Source organism: Arachis hypogaea, chromosome 12, assembly GCF_003086295.3.
Source record: "Arachis hypogaea cultivar Tifrunner chromosome 12, arahy.Tifrunner.gnm2.J5K5, whole genome shotgun sequence".
NCBI lineage: Eukaryota > Viridiplantae > Streptophyta > Magnoliopsida > Fabales > Fabaceae > Arachis > Arachis hypogaea.
The window spans coordinates 39,288,150-39,308,474 of NC_092047.1; the positions used below are offsets into that span (position 1 = coordinate 39,288,150).

Consider the following 20,325-nt stretch of genomic DNA (forward strand, 5'->3'; position numbering starts at 1 on the left):
TCAAGTAGGGTCTCAATTCTTGAGAGTCTATCTTTGGATGATGGTGAGTTGGAGTTGGAGGGATGAGAATGGCCATTTTGGTTTTGATATGGATGTTGAGAGGTGTTGTTAGGTGGTTGCTGATATGATCTCTGTGTGGAATGTTGGTGAGCTGCATTGTTGTTGGGGTTGTGGCATCTCTGATCTTGGCCTTGATCTTGTTGATTTCCCCACCCAAAGTTTGGGTGGTTCCTCCAACCAGGATTGTAAGTTTTGGAGTATGGATCATGGTTTTGCCTAGACGAATTTCTAATGTAGTTGGCTTGTTCCTGATCACCCTCTGCCTCTGTATTCACTCCTTCTTGAGCTGATGATGAGGCAGTGATTGCTGCTACTTGATTCCTCTCCATCTTCTTGGTAAGGTCAGCCAACTGCTTGGTGATCATCTTGTTTTGGGCCAGCAGTGCATCCACGTTGTTCAGCTCCATCACTCCTCTAGTATTGTCTCTTTCAGAAGCATAGAAGTAATCATTCTCAGCTACAGTCTCAATGACATCTATGGCTTCTTCAATGGTCTTCTTCTTGTTCAGAAATCCCCCGGATGAGTGGTCTACTGCCTTTTTTGATTCATAAGAAAGACCTTCATAGAAAATGTGTAACTGCACCCATTCATTGAACATATCTGGCGGGCACCTTCTTGTTAAGTCTTTGAACCTCTCCCATGCTTCATAGAGAGTTTCACCATCTTGTTGCCTGAAGGTTTGTACCTCAGCTCTCAACCTGTTGATCCTTTGAGGAGGATAGAATCTTGCCAAGAATTTGTTCACCACATCTTCCCAGGTTGTTAAACTCTCCTTCGGGAAGGATTCCAGCCATTTAGATGCTTTGTCCTTGAGTGAGAAGGGAAACAGAAGCAGTTTGTAGGTGTCAGGATGAACACCATTAGACTTCACAGTATCACATATCCTCAAGAATATGGTGAGATGTTGATTGGGGTCTTCTTGGACACTTCCTCCAAATGAACAGTTGTTCTGAACGAGGGTGATGAGCTGTGGCTTTAGTTCAAAGTTATTGGCACATATGGTTAGCTTTTGGATGCTACTTCCACAATTTCCTGGGTTTGGGTTTATGTAAGATCCTAGAACCCTTCTCTCTTGTCCCGCATGATGAACTGGACCTTCTCTGCCATGGTTGTGAGCTCTTCTTCATGATGATTCTCCATATTCTCATCCATGTCTGGTTCAAAATACTCCTCCTCTTCCTCAGCACTAATGACTCTCTTTCCTCTTGCTTCCCTCCTTAGTCTAAGAAAGGTTCTCTCAAGTTCAGAATCAAAGGAAGTTGAAGCCCCGCTTTTTCTACTTGTCATACAACCAACAAGGCACAAGCAAGAAAGAGATAAATGCAGGAAGTATTCTTGTCAGAAATGCTGTTAGTGTGAGTGATGCAATATATCAAACAGTTAGTGGGTTAGTGAACTAAATTGTAACAAATAAGAGAACACTACAAACGGGTAATGGGTAAAGGAAAGAAAATAACTACAACTGAAAGTAAATCACTCAAATGAAATTAAATCAAACAAAAGAAAAATGCTCAATCTAGGTAATCAACCAATTTAATCATTGTTGATACAAAATCAATCCCCGACAATGGTGCCATAAACTTGATGCATGGAAACTTGTCTCTCAACAATTTTCCCTCGGCAAGTATACCGAATTGTCATCAAGTAAAAACTCACAATAGAGTGAGGTCAAATCCCACAGGGATTGATTGGTCAAGCAACTTTAATCGGAGGAATGTTCTAGTTGAGCTAAGCAGAAGTTGATTTGAGAGTTATAGAAAATTAAATGGCGAAAAAGTAAATAGCAAAAATTGTAAATGCTGGAAATAAAGAACTGAATATAAATGACAGAAAATAAATTGCAGAATCTTAAATGGAAAATGGGGAAGACGAACATAAAAGTAAATGGCAGAAAGTAAAGAGAATGGGTAAGATCAGAAATGGGAAATTCATTGGGCTCAGGAGATGTTGCATTCTCCGGATCAAGTTCATTTTCATCTCTTCCTCAATCAATGCATTCATTGATCTCCTTGGCAATCTTAATTGATTGAATTCCAATTTCTTGGTAATTCAATCTCTCAAATCTTGATCAATAGCCAATTCCTTGGTCTAATTGTTCATGAGAAGAGATGAAGTATGGTCACTGATTATACCACATGTATTTCCAAATCAAAGTATTGGGAGAATTATATGTCACCATATCCGTCCAAACCCCAATTTGGTCCAACATGAGAAAGCATTTCTAGCATGATCTCTTCATTCCTCTTCCAAGGTTCCGAAGAGATCCAAGTATGAATAGCTTCTTTTCCAAGATAACTACCCAATTAGATAAAGATTGAAAGCTTTCTAGTAAAATCAAGAGAAAAGAAAGAAGAAGAATAATGAAAACTATTATTGATCCATCAAATTACAACAGAGCTCCCTAACCCAATGAAAGGGGTTTAGTTGTTCATAGCTCTGGGAATGGAAAGCAAAGATGGAAAATACATTCTGAAAGTAAAAACTAAAAGTTGCAGAGAAAGTAAAATTATACAGAGAGTGGTTCTCAATGCCCAAAAGCTTCCCCCCCCAGGTTTTTCTCTAGTTCAAAACTACTCCTATATATACTACTCTTCTGATCTTCTAGTTGGCTCTTCAATTGGATATGGGCCTTTGGATCTTGAGTTGAAGCAGTTTGGAATCTTCAGTGGGCTCAGCTCTACTTGCAGAGAAAGTGTGAAGTAGGCATAGACTTTAGCTAGGATGTTAGTGGCGTTAACGTTAAGTGAAAATGTGGGTTCGAGAACGTTAGTGACAATCACCTTTTTCACTAACGTTCCTAGCCCAAGATGGTTCACGTTAACTTCAACGTTAGTAGCACTAACGTGACCACTAACATTTCCTCTTGGTCCATCGCAAGCGTTATTGGCGTTCACCTTTGCCAATAACGTTGCTCTTAGCCCCCCTTTTCTCACGTTAGAGTCCACGTTAGTATAACTAACGTGGCTCTTAACGTGGGCATGCCTTAGCCTCGAGAGCGTTAATGTCACTTACCTTTGTCACTAACATTCCAAACGCCCCTTCTCACATTAGTGCCTCACATTAATTGTCTTAACGTGGCCACTAACGTGGTGGTGATTGCCATCTCCAACGTTAGTGACAAAGGTGAGTGTCACTAACGTTGGCTTCCACGTTAATGCAATTAACGTGGCAACTAACGTGGCTCATAGTGGCTTGGTCCAACGTTAGTGACAAAGGTGAGTGTCACTAACGTTGGCGATTCCTTGCTCCTCCCACGTTAGAGTTCACGTTAATGTAGTTAATGTGACTCTTAACATGGCCAATTGGGCTTAGTCCAACGTTAGTGACAAAGGTGAGTGTCACTAACGTTGGCTTTGTCTTCCTTTCCATGTTAGAGTTCACGTTAACTGAGTTAACGTGACTCTTAACGTGGCTAATTGCCAATTTGGAGCGTTAGTGGTATTCACTTTTACCACTAACGCTGGAGCTCCCTTTCTCTCCACGTTAACTACCACGTTAATGTAGTTAACGTGGCAATTAATATGGGCCATGATGGTTTCGAAGGCGTTATTGGCAATCACTTTTTCCGTTAACGTTGCAAGCATTTTCCCATTCCACGTTAGTGGTCACGTTAATTGGATTAACGTGGCTGCTAATGTGGCTCTTCCTTGCTTCCTTTGTCCTGAAATCAAGCAAATAAAGTGCATCAAAGCTCTAATCCAAGTTATGAGACATGCATTATCCAATTTGTCATTCAATTCATGCATACTTCTCATAAAATCACATGAAATTCACAATGTTTGCTTGAATCAAGATGTAAGTGATTATCTACCCAAAACTTGCTTATTAGCTAAGAAAATACATGAAACTATCCTAAAACAGTAAAGAAAAGGTCAATAAAACTGGCCAAAATGCCCTGGCATTAACCTCCCTCACAGATGAGGGGTGAGGTAAAGTGGTGATAACATCGACCTTGGCCGGTGATGAGCGGATAATTTATACCCATTTGGCATTGTTTTTACATAGTTTTTAGTATATTTTAGTCACTTTTTATTATATTTTTATTAGTTTTTATTCAAAAATTACATTTCTAGACTTTACTATGAGTTTGTGTGTTTTTCTGTAATTTTAGGTATTTTCTGGCTGAAATTGAGGGACTTGAGCAAAAATCTGATTCAGAGGCTGAAAAAGGACTGCAGATGCTGTTGGATTCTGACCCTCCTGCACTCGAAATGGATTTTCTCGAGCTACCAAAGCCCAATTTGTGCGCTCTTAATTGCGTTAGAAAGTAGACATCCTGGGCTTTTCAGCAATATATAATAGTCTATACTTTGTCCGAGAATTGATGGCCCAAACTGGCGTTCAATGTCAGCCTAAAACTTTCTGGCGTAAAACGCCAGAACTAGCATCTTTTCGGCGTTAAACGCCCATTTTGGCACCCAGGGTGGCATTTAACGCTAACTTTGGGCATATGAACGTGAAATCTTGGAAGCTCAGCCCAGACACACACCAAGTGGATCCCAGAAGTAGATTTCTGCACTATCTGCACTTAGTTACTCATTTTTTGTAAACCTAAGTTACTAGTCTAGTATAAAAACTGCTTTTAGAGATTCATTTTGTACCTCATGACATTTTACACTTCATATTGTATCTTCTACGACATGAGTCTCTAAACCCCATAGGTGGGGGTGAGGAGCTCTGCTGTGTTTCAATGGATTAATGCAATTACTACTGTTTTCTATTCAATCACGCTTGATTCTATTCTAAGATACTCATTCGTACTTCAATATAGAGAATATGATGATCCGTGACACTCATCATTATTCTCAACCTATGAACGCATGCCTGACAACCACTCCCGTTCTATCTGAGCTCAACGTAGTCATTGGGCGACAGCTTGAGTGCGTATCTCTTGGGTTTCTGATCCACGGACCGAGTCCGGAGGTTAGAACCTTCGTGGTATAGGCTAGAACCAATTGGCAGCATTCCTGGGATCCGAAAAGTCTAAACCTTGTCTGTGGTATTCCGAGTAGGATCTGGGAAGGGATGACTGTGACGAGCGTCAAACTCACGAATGTTGGGCGCAGTGACAATGTGCAAAAGGACAAGGGTCCTATTCCGACGCTAGTGGGAACCGACAGATGATTAGCTGTGCGGTAGCTGTACATGGTATTTTTCATCCGAGACGAGAAATCCGACAGTTGATTAGCCGTGCAGAGATCGTACCTGGTATTTTTCATCCGAAAGGATCATAAAGCTTGCCATTGAAGGAAGCCATGCGTGTTTGGAGAAGAAGACAGTAGAAAAGCAAAGATTCAGACGATAGAGCATCTCTGGAACCTCAGCCTGTTTCTCATTACTGAATCACAAGTACTATTTATTTCATGTTATTTATTTTTCATAAATACAATCACTATTATCATTAATCTCCTGACTAAGATTTACAAAATAACCATAGCTTGCTTCAAGCCGGCAATCTCCGTGGGATCGACCCTTACTCACGTAAGGTATTACTTGAATGACCCAGTGCAGTTGCTGGTTAGTTGTGCGGAGTTGTGAAAAGTGTAATCACAATTTCGTGCACCAAGTTTTTGGCGCCGTTGCCGGGAATTGTTCGAGTTTGGACAACTGACGGTTTATTTTGTTGCTTAGATCAGGAAAAATTTATCTTTTTGGTTTAGAGTCACTAGAATTGAGTCTTCTATTATTATTTTTGGTTAAAATTTTAAAATCCTTATTTTCTTTTTCTAAATTATTTTTGAAAATTTTAAAAAAAAAACCAATAACCTCATAAGTTAGTCTTCTGTTTGAGTTTAGTTTCATATTTTAAGTTTGGTGTCAATTGCATGATTTTATCTTTCTTTCAATTTTTCGAATTATATGTTCTTAGTTCTTTCTTAATCTTCAAGTTGTTCTTGGTTATTTTCCTTGTTTGATCTTTAGTTTTTCTTGTTTTGTATCTTTTCTTATTTTTCTTGTGCATTTTCGAATTATTAGTGTCCAAAGTATAAAAATTTTTAAGTTTGGTGTCTTTTGTGTTTTTATTTTCTTAAAAATTTTCAAAATTCGTTCTTGGTGTTCATCTAGACATTCAAAATTTTCATTTTGCTTTCTTTGTTTTGATCTAAAAATTCTAAGTTTGGTGTCATTTTATTATTTTTCTCTTTCTTCATTAAATTCAAAAATTCAATAAAATATCTTTTCCTTTATTTGCTCATTATTTTCGAATTCCTTAGGTTGACTTAGTCAAAATTTTAAAAATTTGGTAGTTTTTTGTTAGGCAAGTTAAAATTTCAATTGTAAAAATTTATCTTCTTAAATCTTTTTCAAAACAAATTCTTTTTGAAATTTCCTTTATTATTTTTCGAAAATCCTTTATAAAATTTTTCAAAATCTTTTTCTTTTTCACAATTTTCGATTTACTTGTACTATTTTATTATTTTGATTGAAAAATTTTAAGTTTGGTGTTTCTTTGTTGAGAAAGTTTCAATCTTCAAATTTTAAAATCATATCCAAAATTTTTCAAATCTTTTTAATTAATTAGCCATTTTAGTATTCGAATTTTTTATTTATTTTAAGCTATTTTATTTTATTTTATTTTCAAAGCTTATTTTTATAGTTTCCAATTATTTTATTTTATTTTCTTCTCTTTTGAATTCGGTTAGCATTAAATAAATAAAATAAAAATAAAAATATTTTTATTTTTCTTTTACTTTATTTCTATTTTACAATCTACAACATCTCCCTCTCTCCATCATGGACCTAAGTGGAAATGAACAGTCCAGAAGGACCCTGGGGTCATATGCTAATCCCACTAATGCTTCCTATGGGAGTAGTATTTGCATACCTCCCATCAGAGCTAGCAGCTTTGAGCTAAATCCTCAGCTCATTATCATGGTGCAGCAAAATTGCCAGTATTCTGGTCTTCCACAGGAAGAACCTACTGAGTTTTTGGCACAGTTCTTACAAATTGCTGACACAGTACGTGATAAGGAAGTAGATCAGGATGTCTATAGACTATTGCTGTTACCATTTGCTGTAAAAGATCAAGCTAAGAGGTGGTTAAATAACCAACCCACAGCAAGTATAAGAACATGGAAATAGTTATCAGACAAATTTCTGAATCAATATTTTCCTCCAAAAAGGATGACACAGCTAAGGTTGGACATCCAAGACTTTAAACAAGAGGATAATGAATCCCTTTATAATGCCTGTGAGAGGTACAGAGGGACGTTGAGGAAATGCCCCTCTGAAATGTTTTCAGAATGGGTGTAGTTGGATATCTTTTACCATGGTCTTACAGAAAAGGACCAAATATCTCTAGACCACTCAGCCGGTGGATCTATACATATGAGAAAGACAATTGAAGAGGCTCAATAGCTCATTGATACAGTTGCTAGAAATTAATATCTATACTTAAGTAGTGGGTCCTCCATGAAAGAAGAAGCTAAAGTAGCATCCACTGAACTTAGTCCTCAAGAACAAGTTGCTGAACTCAACCAGCAATTGCTTTTTATAACAAAACAGTTTGCAGAATTCAAAGAGATGCTCCAAGACACTAAAAATGCTAACCAGAATATGGAAGCACAATTTGATTAGACAAGACAGCAGCTATCTAAACAGATAACAAAAGAATGCCAAGCTGTTCAATTAAGGAGTGGAAAGACATTGAATGTCTCAATTCAAAGCAGCAGGAAGCCAAGAAAGGAACAACTAACAGAAAATGACCAACCCACTACCCAAAATCCCTCTGAGGACAGTAAGAGCCCAGAGAGGAATGATTCTGGTGTTCAAACGCCAGAAAAGGGTAAGAAAGTGGCGTTAAACGCCCAAGGGATGGCCAGTTCTGGCGTCCAAACGCCAGAAAAGGGTAGCAATATGGCGTTAGACGCCCATGCAGCACCCAATTCTGGCGTTCAAATGCCAATAAGGGATCAGACACCTGCAAGTGCTGATAACAACCCCCTTAAGCAGGCTTCTCCAACCACTTCTGTAGGAAATAAACCTGCAGCAACTAAGGTTGAAGAATACAAATTCAAGATGCCTTATCCTCAAAAACTCTGCCAAGCAGAACAGGATAAACAATTTGCCCACTTTACAGACTATCTAAGGACTCTTGAAATAAAGATTCCGTTTGCAAAGGCACTTGAGCAAATACCCTCTTATGCTAAGTTCATGAAAGAGATCTTAAGTCATAAGAAGGATTGGAGAGAAACTGAAAAAGTTTACCTCACTGAAGAATGCAGTGCAGTCATTCTGAAAAGCTTACCAGAGAAGTTTAAAGATCCCGGAAGCTTTATGATACCATGCACATTAGAAGGTGCTTGTACTAAGACAGCTCTATGTGATCTTGGGGCAAGTATCAACCTAATACCTGCATCCACTATCAAAAAGCTTGGTTTGACTGATGAGGTTAAACCAACCCGGATATGTCTCCAACTTGCTGATGGCTCCATTAAAATCCCATCAGGCATAATTGAGGACATGATTGTCAAGGTTGGGCCATTTGCCTTTCCTACTGACTTTGTAGTGCTGGAAATGGAGGAGCACAAGATTGCAACTCTCATTCTAGGAAGACCTTTCCTAGCAACTGGACGAACCCTCATTGACGTCCAAAGAAGGGAGATAACCCTGAGAGTCAATGAGGATGAGTTTAAGTTGAATGCTGTCAAAACTATGCAGCATCCAGACACACCAAAAGACTGCCTGAGCGCTGACATCATTGACTCTCTGGTGGAAGAGGTCAATATGACTGAGAGTCTCGAATCAGAGCTAGAGGACATTTTTAAAGATGTTCAGCCTGATCTGGAGGAACCAGAGAAAACAGAAGAACCTCTGAAAACTCCTCAGGAAGAGGAGAAGCCTCCTAAACCCGAGCTCAAACCACTACTACCATCCCTGAAATATGCATTTATGGGGGAAGATAACACTTTTCTTGTGATCATAAGCTCTACTTTAGAACCACAGGAAGAGAAAGCACTAATTCAGGTGCTAAGGACACACAAGACAGCTCTTGGGTAGTCCATAAGTGATCTTAAGGGCATTAGCCCAGCTAGATGCATGCACAAGATCCTATTGGAGGATGATGCTAAGCCAGTGGTTCAACCATAGAGGTGGCTAAATCCAAGCATGAAGGAGGTGGTGCAGAAAGAGGTCACTAAGTTACCAGAGGCTGGGATTATTTATCCTATTTTTGATAGCCCCTGGGTGAGTCCTGTCCAAGTTGTTCCCAAGAAGGGAGGCATGACAGTGGTTCATAATGAAAAGAATGAACTGGTTCCTACAAGAACAGTTACAGGGTGGCGTATGTGTATTGACTACAGAAGGCTCAATACAGCCACCAGAAAGGATCATTTTCCTTTACCATTCATAGACCAAATGCTAGAGATACTAGTAGGTCATGAATACTACTGCTTTTTGGATGGCTATTCAGGTTACAACCAAATTACAGTAGATCCTCAAGACCAAGAGAAAGCAGCATTCACATGTCCTTCTGGAGTATTTGCCTACAGAAGGATGCCATTTGGTCTGTGAAATGCACCTGCAACCTTTCAGAGGTGCATGCTCTCTATCTTCTCTAATATGGTAGAAAAGTTTTTGGAAGTCTTCATGGATGACTTCTCAGTATTTGGAGATTCATTCAGCTCCTGTCTTGACCATCTAGCACTCGTTCTGAAAAGGTGCCAAGAGACTAACTTGGTTTTAAACTGGGAAAAATGTCACTTTATGGTGACTGAAGGAATTATCCTTGGACACAAAATTTCAAACAAGGGAATAGAGGTGGATCAAGCTAAGGTAGAGGTAATTGAAAAATTACCACCACTTGCCAATGTTAAGGAAATCAGAAGCTTTCTGGGGCATGCAGGATTCTATAGGAGGTTTATAAAGGATTTTTTAAAAATTGCAAAACCTCTGAGCAATCTGCTAGCTGCTGACACGCCATTTGTCTTTGACACGGAGTGTTTACAGGCATTTGAAACTCTGAAAGCTAAGCTGGTTACAGCACCAGTCATTTTTGCACCAGACTGGACATTACCATTTGAACTAATGTGTGATGCCAGTGATCATGCCATTGGTGCAGTATTGGGACAGAGGCATAACAAGCTTCTGCATGTCATTTATTATGCTAGCCGTGTTCTAAATGACGCGCAAAAGAATTACACAACCACAGAAAAGGAGTTACTTGCAGTGGTTTATGCCATTGACAAGTTCAGATCTTATTTAGTGGGGTCAAAAGTGATTGTGTACACTGACCATGCTGCTCTAAAATATCTCCTCACAAAGCAGAATTCAAAACTCAGACTCATCAGATGGGTGTTGCTTCTGCAAGAGTTTGATATAGAAATAAAAGACAGAAAAGGGACAGAGAATCAGGTAGCAGATCACCTGTCCCGGATAGTACCAGTAGCAGGGGGCGTCCCTCCCTCCTACTGAGATCTCTGAAACCTTTCCGGATGAGCAACTCTTTGCCATTCAGGAATTACCATGGTTTGCAGACATTGCAAACTATAAAGCTGTGAGATTCATACCCAAAGAGTACAGTAGGCAACAAATGAAAAAGTTAATTGTTGATGCAAAGTACTACTTTTGGGATGAACCATATCTCTTTAAGAGGTATGCAGACGGAGTAATCCACAGATGTGTGCCTAGAGAAGAGGCACAGAAGATCCTATGGCATTGCCATAGATCACAATATGGAGGACATTTTGGAGGTGAGCGAACAGCCACCAAGGTTCTCCAATGTGGTTTCTACTAGCCCACTCTCTATAGAGACTCCAGAGAGTTTGTACGTAACTGTGACAGTTGTCAGAGAGCTGGTAATCTACCTCACGGTTATGCCATGCCTCAGTAAGGGATCCTAGATATTGAGTTGTTTGATGTATGGGGTATTGACTTCATGGGGCCTTTCCCACCATCATATTCAAACACTTATATTCTGGTGGCAATAGACTATGTATCTAAATGGGTTGAAGCAATTACAACACCCACTAATGATACTAAGACAGTGATGAAGTTCCTCCAGAAGTATATCTTCAGCACGTTCGGTGTCCCTAGGATACTGATCAGTGATGGAGGCACTCATTTCTGCAATAAACAGCTTGACTCTGCTCTGGTCAGATATGGAATTAACCATAAAGTGGTAACTCCATATCATCCACAGAAAAATGGGGAGGCTGAAGTCTCAAATAGAGAACTAAAACGGATCCTGGAACGGACTGTAAGTACCCGTAGAAGGGATTGGGCAAGAAGTTTGGATGATGCTCTATGGGCATACAGAACAACATTCAAGACTCCTATAGGGACCTCTCCATACCAGCTTGTGTATGGAAAAGCCTGTCATCTGCCAGTGGAACTGGAACATAAGGCCTACTGGGCTACCAGGTTCCTAAACCTTGGTGCTAAAATAGCTGGAGAGAAGAGATTATTCCAGTTGAATGAGCTGGAAGAATTCAGACTCAATGCTTTTGAAAATGATAAAATTTATAAAGAGAAAGCAAAAAGATGGCATGACAAAAGGCTATCATCTAGAGTCTTTGAGACAGGACAGAAGGTCCTGCTGTTTAACTTTAGGCTCAGATTGTTCCCTGGGAAGTTGAAATCCCGGTGGAGGGGACCATATGTGATTACAAGTGTGTCACCATATGGTTATGTAGAGCTTCAAGATGTTGATTCTGACAAAAAGTTCATTGTTAATGGACAGAGAATTAAACATTATCTTGAAGGCAATGTTGAGCAAGAATGCTCAAAGCTGAGACTAAATTAAAAGCTCAGTAAAGTCCAGCTAAAGACAGTAAAGAAGCGCTTACTGGGAGGCAACCCAACTATTATCGAATCAAATTATATGTTTATAACAATTATATAAGTCCATTTAATTTTGTTGTCCATGTTTATTGATGCTTTTTCAGTGAACAAGTCAAGGGTATGAAGGTTCAGAACATAAAGCAGACGAATCACAAAGTAAGAAAGCTCACTAGCATCAAAACGCCAGTAAAGAGGCAATCTGGGCGTTAAACGCCAGAATGGCTATCATTCTGGGCCTTTAACGCCAGTAAACATATCATTCTGGGTGTTAAACGCCAGAATGGGCAGCATTCTGAGCGTTTAATGCCAGACTTGGCAGCATTCTGGGCGTTCAGAAAAACGCCCAGTAAAGAAGGATTTCTGGCATTTAACGCCAGCCAGGATACCTGGCTGGGCGTTAAACGCCCAAAATGGCCACCAGATGGGTGTTAAACACCAGAATGGATATCATTCTGGGCGTTTAACGCCAGAACAGCTAGGGGAGAGGTAATTTTGTTTCAAATTCAATTTTTTTCGAATTTTCATGTTTTAAATCAAAATTTTCTGCATCCAAACATTACAAACATTCATTTTTTAATTTCCATTCACAAAAATTTATAATCTTATAAATTCTTCTAGATTCTTTTTCAATTCTTCTCAATTCTTTTTCAAAACTCATTCATCTTTCCAATTTCTTTTCAAATCTTTTTCATTCATTCATATCATCTTTTATTTCTTAGATGCATAAACAAAAATTCAGATTTAACCTCCTCATATATTTTTTCTATCTTTAAATTTTTGAAAAGAATATCATATTTTTCATATCATGTTTATCTTTTATCAATCATATCTTTTTCTAAAATTTTGAAACCATTCCCTCCCTCCCCTTTATTTATACATTCGGCCATCCCCCTTCCTCCATCATTTGAATCCTTCTCTCTATCTATTCATCTTTCTTCTTTACTTTTGCTTGAGGACAAGCAAACCTCTAAGTTTGGTGTGATTTTCTGTGCTCACTGACCAAGATCATGGCCCCTAAAGGAAAACAAACCACTCCAAGAGGCAAGAAAGAAATTAATCCAAAACCACAATGGATGCATGAGAGATTCTGCACCAAAGAATATGCAGATCATTACTTCAAAATTGTGTGCAGAAGATCAGTGATCCCGAAAGTCAAGTTCGATATGAAAGAAGAAGAATATCCGGAGATCCAAGAGCATATTCGAAACAGAGGCTGGGAAATCCTAGCTAATCCTGAGATGAATGTGGGAAGAAACATGATCTAGGAATTCTATGCAAATCTGTGGCTGATAGATAAGCAAAGAATGGAGGGAACTGCCTTCCATACTTTTCGAACCATGGTCAGAGGGAAGATTATCTACTTTCATCTTGACAAAGTGAGAGAAGTCCTCAAACTTCCTCAACTACAGGATGATCCAGAATCTTTTAATAGGAGAATGGCTAAAGATAAAAAGTTGGATCAAGTTCTAGAGGATATATGCCTCCCTGGAACCAAGTGGATAACCAATTCAAAAGGTGTTCCAAACCAACTGAAGAGAGGAGACCTCAAGCCAGTTGCTAGGGGCTGGCTGGATTTTATTGGGCGATCTATACTTCTCACCAGTAACCGCTCTGAAGTCACTATCAAAAGAGCAGTGATGATTCACTGTATTGTGCTGGGAAAAGAAGTGAAGGTTCATCAACTAATTTCTTGTGAAATTTACTTATTTGCAAACAAGGAATCCACTGAAGCCAAATTGGCTTACCCAAGCTTGATTAGTCTGTTATGTAAAGATACGGGAGTACAGATAGGTGTGGATGAGTATATCCCAGTTGAACACCCAATCACCAAGAGGGTAATGGATGGACCTCAAGTTCAAGACAACCTCACCAAGAGGAGGGCGCATGAGCTCCTCCCAGAAATTTCTCAATTTGACTATTCGGCCCGCTTAGAAGCATCTGTCAACAAGCTGCAAGAATCTATGGATCAACTCAAAGAAGAGCAGCAGAATCAAAACAGCATGCTCTGCAAACTGCTCAGAGAACAAGAGGAGCAAGGGCGTGAGCTACAGGAACTAAAGCGCCAGAAGCTGATCCTTGAAGAGTCGAACATCCCACAAATTGAAGGAACACCTATCTCTCAAAATAAAGGTTGTTGAGTCCTAACTCTGTGATAACTTTTATTATTAGAAACCTATTTTAAGAGTTACATAAGCATTAGTATTAGAGTCATTTATTTTTATGTCTTTAATTTCCTTTCTTTTATTATTATTTGTCTGCTTTGATGTTAATTTTATGTCTATGATCAATGAAGTTTAGAGTCTATGTCTTAAAGCTATGAATGTCCTATGAATCCATCACCTTTATTAAATGAAAAAAATTTTTTATTTGCAAAAGAACAAAAAGTACATGAATTTTGAATTTTATCTTGAAATTAGTTTAATTATTTTGATGTGGTGGCAATACTTTTTGTTTTCTGAATGAATGCTTGAACATTGCATATTTTTGAATTTGTTGTTTATGATTGTTAAAATTGTTGGCTCTTGAAAGAATAAAGAAAAAAAAAGAGAAATATTATTGATAATCTGAAAAATCATAAAAATGATTCTTCAAGCAAGAAAAAGCAGTGAAGAACAAAGGCTTGCGAAAAAAAATTGGCAAAAAAAAGAGAGAAGAAAAAGAAAGAAAAAGAAAAAGCAAGCAGAAAAAGCCAATAACCCTTTAAACCAAAAGGCAAGGGTAAAAAGGATCCAAGGCTTTGAGCATTAATGGATAGGAGAGTCGACAGGAATAAAATCCTGGCCTAAGCGGCTAAATCAAGCTGTCCCTAACCATGTGCTTGTGGCGTGAAGGTGTCAAGTAAAAGTTTGAGACTGAGCGGTTAAAGTCGTGGTCCAAAGAAAAAAAAAGAGTGTGCTTAAGAGCTCTGGGCACTGATGAGCGGATATTTTATACGCTTTTTGGGGTTAATTTCATATAGTTTTTAGTATGTTTTAGTTAGTTTTTAGTTTATTTTCATTAGTTTTTAGGAAAAATTCATATTTCTGGACTTTACTATGAGTTGTGTATTTTTCTGTAATTTCAGGTATTTTTCTGGCTGAAATTGAGGGAGCTGAACAAAAATCTGATTCAGGCTGAAAAAGGACTGCTGATGTTGTTGGATTCTGACCTCCCTGCACTCAAAGTGGATTTTCTGGAGCTACAGAACTCGAAATGGCATGCTTTCAATTGCGTTGGAAAGTAGACATCCAGCGCTTTCCAGAAATATATAATAGTCCATACTTTGCACAAGGATAGACGATGCAAACTGGTGTTCAACGCCAGTTCTCTGCCCAATTCTGGCGTCCAGCGCCAGAAAAGGATCAAAAGCTGGAGTTGAACGCCCAAACTGGCACAAAAACTGACGTTCAACTCCACAAATGGCCTCTGCACGTGAATTGCTTAAATCTCAGCCCCAGCACACACCAAGTGGGCCCCAGAAGTGGATCTCTGCATCATCCATCATAGTTTACTCATTTTTTGTAAACCTAGGCTACTGGTTTAGTATTTAAACAACTTTTAGAGACTTATTTTGTATCTCATGACATTTTAGATCTGAACTTTGTACTCTTTGACGGCATGAGTCTCAAAACTCCATTGTTGGGGGTGAGGAGCTCTGCTGTGTCTCGATGAATTAATGCAAGTATTTCTGTTTTCTATTCAAACACGCTTGTTCCTATCTAAGATGTTCATTCGCGCTTAACTGTGATGAAGGTGATGATCCGTGACACTCATCACCATTCTCAACCCATGAACGTGTGCCTGACAACCACCTCCGTTCTATATCAGATTGAATGAGTATCTCTTAGATCTCTTAATCAGAATCTTCATGGTATAAGCTAGAATTAATGGCGGCATTCATGAGAATCCGGAAAGTCTAAACCTTGTCTGTGGTATTCCGAGTAGGATTCAAGGATTAAATGACTGTGACGAGCTTCAAACTCCTGAAGGCTGGGCGTTAGTGACAAACGCAAAGGAATCAAGGGATTCTATTCCAACCAGATCGAGAACCAACCGGTGATTAGCCGTGCTGTGACAGAGCGCGTGAGCGTAGTTTTCACTGGAAGGATGGAAGGTAGCCATTGACAACGGTGATCCACCAACACACAGCTTGCCATAGGAGGACGTGCGTACGTGAACAAGAAGACAGAGGAAAGCAGAGATTCAGAAGACAAAGCATCTCCAAAACTCCAACATATTCTCCATTACTGCATAACAAGTAACCTTTAATTTATGCTCTCTTGGTTATTCGCAATTCAATTGATAAACATAATTGACTTCCTGACTAAGATTTACAAGATAACCATAGATTGCTTCAAACCAACAATCTCCGTGGGATTCGACCCTTACTCACGTGAGGTATTACTTGGACGATCCAGTGCACTTGCTGGTTAGTTACACGGAGTTGTGAACCATGGTCTTGGCATCATGTTTTTGGCGCCATTTCCAGGGAAAGAAAGAGCAATGAATTTTACATAATTAAAGTGTAATCACGATTCCGCGTACCAAGTTTTTGGCGCCGTTGTCGGGGATTGTTCGTGTTTGGACAACTAACGGTTTATTTTGTTGCTTAGATTAGGAAAATTTTCTCCTTTTTTTGTTTAGAGTCTCTTATTATTGTCGTGTTAAAATTTCAGAATCATTATTTTCTTTTTAAAATCTTTTTCAAAAAAATAATTTTTCTACTAAATTCTGTGCCAAACTTTAAGTTTGGTGTTTTCTTGTTAATTTTTCTTAAAATTTTCGAAAATTTATTTTGGTTTTCTAAAAAATTTTAAGTTTGGTGTTCGTCCTTCATGTTCTTGTGTTCTTGTGAGTCTTCAAAGTGTTCTTGAGTTTTTCTTGTGTCTTGATCTTAAAATTTTTAAGTTTGGTGTTCCTTGGTGTTTGTCCTCCAAAATTTTCGAAAATAAGGAGCATTAGATCTAAAAATTTTAAATCTTGTGCTATCTTATTGTTTTTCTCTTTCCTCTTAAAAATCAAAAATATCTTTTCTCTCTATTTTAAAAACAATTTTTCGAAATATATTTCTAAAAATTCAGATTTTTATTTTAAAATTTAAAACTTTTTTTTTCAAAATCATCATATCCTTTTCAAAACTTCCTAACCACTTTCTCTCTCCTCAGTTTTTTGAAAATCTTCACTCAATTTTTATTTATTTTAATTTATTTCATTTTTGAAATAAATATATAAATAAATAAATAAAAATATTTTTTCTATTTTACATCATCTCCATTTCTCCATCATGGACCTAAGTGGAAATGAACAGTCCAGGAGGACTCTGGGGTCATATTCTAACCCCTCTACTGCTTCATATGGGAGTAGTATCTGCATACCCTCCATTGGAGTCAGTAGCTTTGAGTTGAATCATCAGCTCATTATCATGGTGCAGCAAAGTTGCCAGTATTCCGGTCTTCCACAGGAAGAACCTACAGAGTTTCTGGCACAATTTTTACAAATTGCTGACACAGTACATGATAAAGAAATAGATCATGATGTCTACAGACTATTACTGTTTCCATTTGCTGTAAAAGATCAAGCTAAGAGGTGGTTAAATAACCAACCTAAGGCCAGCATAAGGACATGGAAACAGCTGATAGAAAAATTCCTGAATAAATACTTTCCCCCAAAACGGATGACACAGCTAAGGCTGGACATCCAAGGCTTTAAACAAGGAGATAATGAATCTCTTTATGATGCCTGGGAGAGATACAGAGAGATGCTAAGAAAATGTCCCTCTGAAATGTTTTCAGAGTGGGTTCAGTTAGACATCTTCTACTATGGGCTTGCAGAAGGAGCTCAGATGTCTCTAGATTACTCAGCTGATGGATCTATCCACATGAGAAAGACAATTGAAGAGGCTCAAGAGCTCATTGATACAGTTGCCAGGAATCAGCATCTGTACCTAAGCAGCAACCCTTCCATGAATGAAGAGGTTAAAACAGTAACTGCTGAACTCAGTCCTGTAAAACAAGCTGCTGAATTCAATCAGCAATTGGACTTTCTAACAAAGCAGCTAGTAGAATTCAAAGACAGGTTACAAGAGACAAGGATGGCTAATATACATATGGACGAACAGTTTAAGCAAACAAAGCAGCAGCTGTCAAGGCAAATAGCAGAAGAATGCCAAGCAGTTCAACTAAGAAGTGGGAAAACATTAAATACCCCACCTCAAGGCAGCAAAAAGCTAAGAAATGAGCAAACCACCCAAAATTCACCTGAGGACAGTAAGAGCCCAGGGAAAAGCAATTCTGGAACTAAAACGCCAGAAAATTGGTGGAAGGCTGGCGCTGAACGCCCAGACCATGCTCAGGACTGGCATTCAACACCAGAAACAAGGCAGGACTGGCGTTCAACACCAGAAATGGGCAAGGATCTGGCATTGAACGCCCAAAATGGGCAAGATCTGGCGCTGAACGCCCAAAATGGGCACAGTTCTAGCGTTCAGATGCTAGGAGCAGACAAGGAGCTGGCGTCCAGTTTCATTCCAGCTTCTAACTCTGGCACTCAATTGCCAGTGAGGGATCAGATACACACAAATGCTGATAACAACCCCTCTAAAAAGGCTTCTTCAACCACTTCTGTAGGCAATAAACCTGCAGCAACTAAGGTTGAAGAATATAAAGCCAAGATACCTTATCCTCAAAAACTCCGGAAAGAGGAGCAGGATAAGCAATTTGCTCGCTTTGCAGATTATCTCAGGACTCTTGAAATAAAGATTCCATTTGCAGAAGCACTTGAGCAAATACCTTCTTATGCCAAGTTCATGAAAGAGATCTTGAGTCATAAAAAGGATTGGAGAGAAACAGAAAGAGTTCTCCTCACTGAAGAATGCAGTGCAGTCATTCTGAAGAGCTTTCCTGAAAAGCTTAAAGACCCTGGGAGTTTTCTGATACCATGCATATTAGAAGGTAATTGCACCAAGACAGCTTTATGCGATCTTGGGGCAAGCATCAATCTAATACCTGCATCCACTATTAGGAAGCTTGGCTTAACTGAAGAAGTTAAACCAACCCGGATATGTCTCCAACTTGCTGATGGTTCCACTAAATACCCATCAGGCGTGATTGAAGACATGATTGTCAGAGTTGGGCCATTCGCCTTTCCCACTGACTTTGTTGTGCTGGAAATGGAGGAGCACAAGAGTGCTACTCTCATTCTAGGAAGACCCTTCCTAGCAACTGGACGATCCCTCATTGATGTCCAACAGGGGAAAATAACCCTGAGAGTCAATGATGATGAATTCAAGTTGAACGGTGTCAAAGCCATGCAGCATCCAGACACATCAAAAGACTGCATGAAAGTTGATCTTATTGACTCTTTGGTAGAATAGATCAACATGGCTGAGAGTCTTGAATCAGAGTTGGAAAATATCTTTAAAGATGTTCAACCTGATTTAGAGGATTCAGAGGACATGAAGGAGCCTCTGAAATTTCTTCTGGAAGAGGAAAAACCTCCTAAACCCGAGCTCAAGCCATTACCACCATCCTTGAAATATGCGTTTCTGGGAGAAGGTGACACTTTTCCAGTGATCATAAGCTCTGCTTTAAATTCACAGGAAGAGGAGGCACTTATTCAAGTGCTAAGGACACACAAGACAGCTCTTGGGTGGTCCATAGGTGACCTTAAGGGCATAAGCCCAGCTAGATGCATGCACAAAATCTTATTGGAGGATAATGCCAAACCACTGGTTCAACCACAGAGGCGGCTAAATCCAGCCATGAAAGAAGTGGTGCAGAAAGAGGTCACCAAATTACTGGAGGCTGGGATTATTTATCCTATTTCTGATAGCCCCTGGGTGAGCCCTGTTCAAGTCGTCCCAAAAAAAGGAGGCATGACAGTGATTCATAATGAAAAAAATGAACTGGTTCCTACAAGAACAGTTACAGGGTGGCGCATGTGTATTGACTACAGAAGGCTCAATACAGCCACCAGAAAGGATCATTTTCCTTTTCCATTCATAGACCAGATGCTAGAAAGACTAGCAGGTCATGATTATTACTGCTTTTTGGATGGCTACTCAGGCTATAACCAGATTGCAGTAGATCCCCAGGATCAAGAGAAAACAGCATTCACATGTCCATCTGGAGTGTTTGCTTATAGAAGGATGCCATTTGGGCTATGTAATGCGCCTGCAACCTTCCAGAGATGCATGCTCTCTATTTTCTCTGATATGGTGGAAAAATTTCTGGAAGTCTTCATGGATGACTTCTCAGTATATGCAGACTCATTCAGCTCCTGTCTTGATCACCTGAAACTTGTTCTGAAAAGATGCCAAGAGACCAACCTAGTTTTAAACTGGGAAAAGTGTCACTTCATGGTGACTGAAGGAATTGTTCTTGGGCATAAAATCTCAAACAAGGGAATAGAGGTGGATCAAGCAAAAATAGAGGTAATTGAAAAATTACCACCACCTGCCAATGTTAAGGCAATCAGAAGCTTTCTGGGGCATGCAGGATTCTATA

General features: G+C 39.1%; 1 non-coding gene across 1 annotated transcript; it reads left to right on the plus strand.

The window, feature by feature from the left end:
- The first annotated feature begins 654 nt into the window (after nt 1-654).
- On the plus strand, nt 655-761 carry LOC112731241 (small nucleolar RNA R71). Its single transcript, XR_003167029.1, has one exon. It is a non-coding gene; the product is annotated as a small nucleolar RNA R71 (small nucleolar RNA).
- The last annotated feature ends 19,564 nt before the right edge of the window (nt 762-20,325 follow it).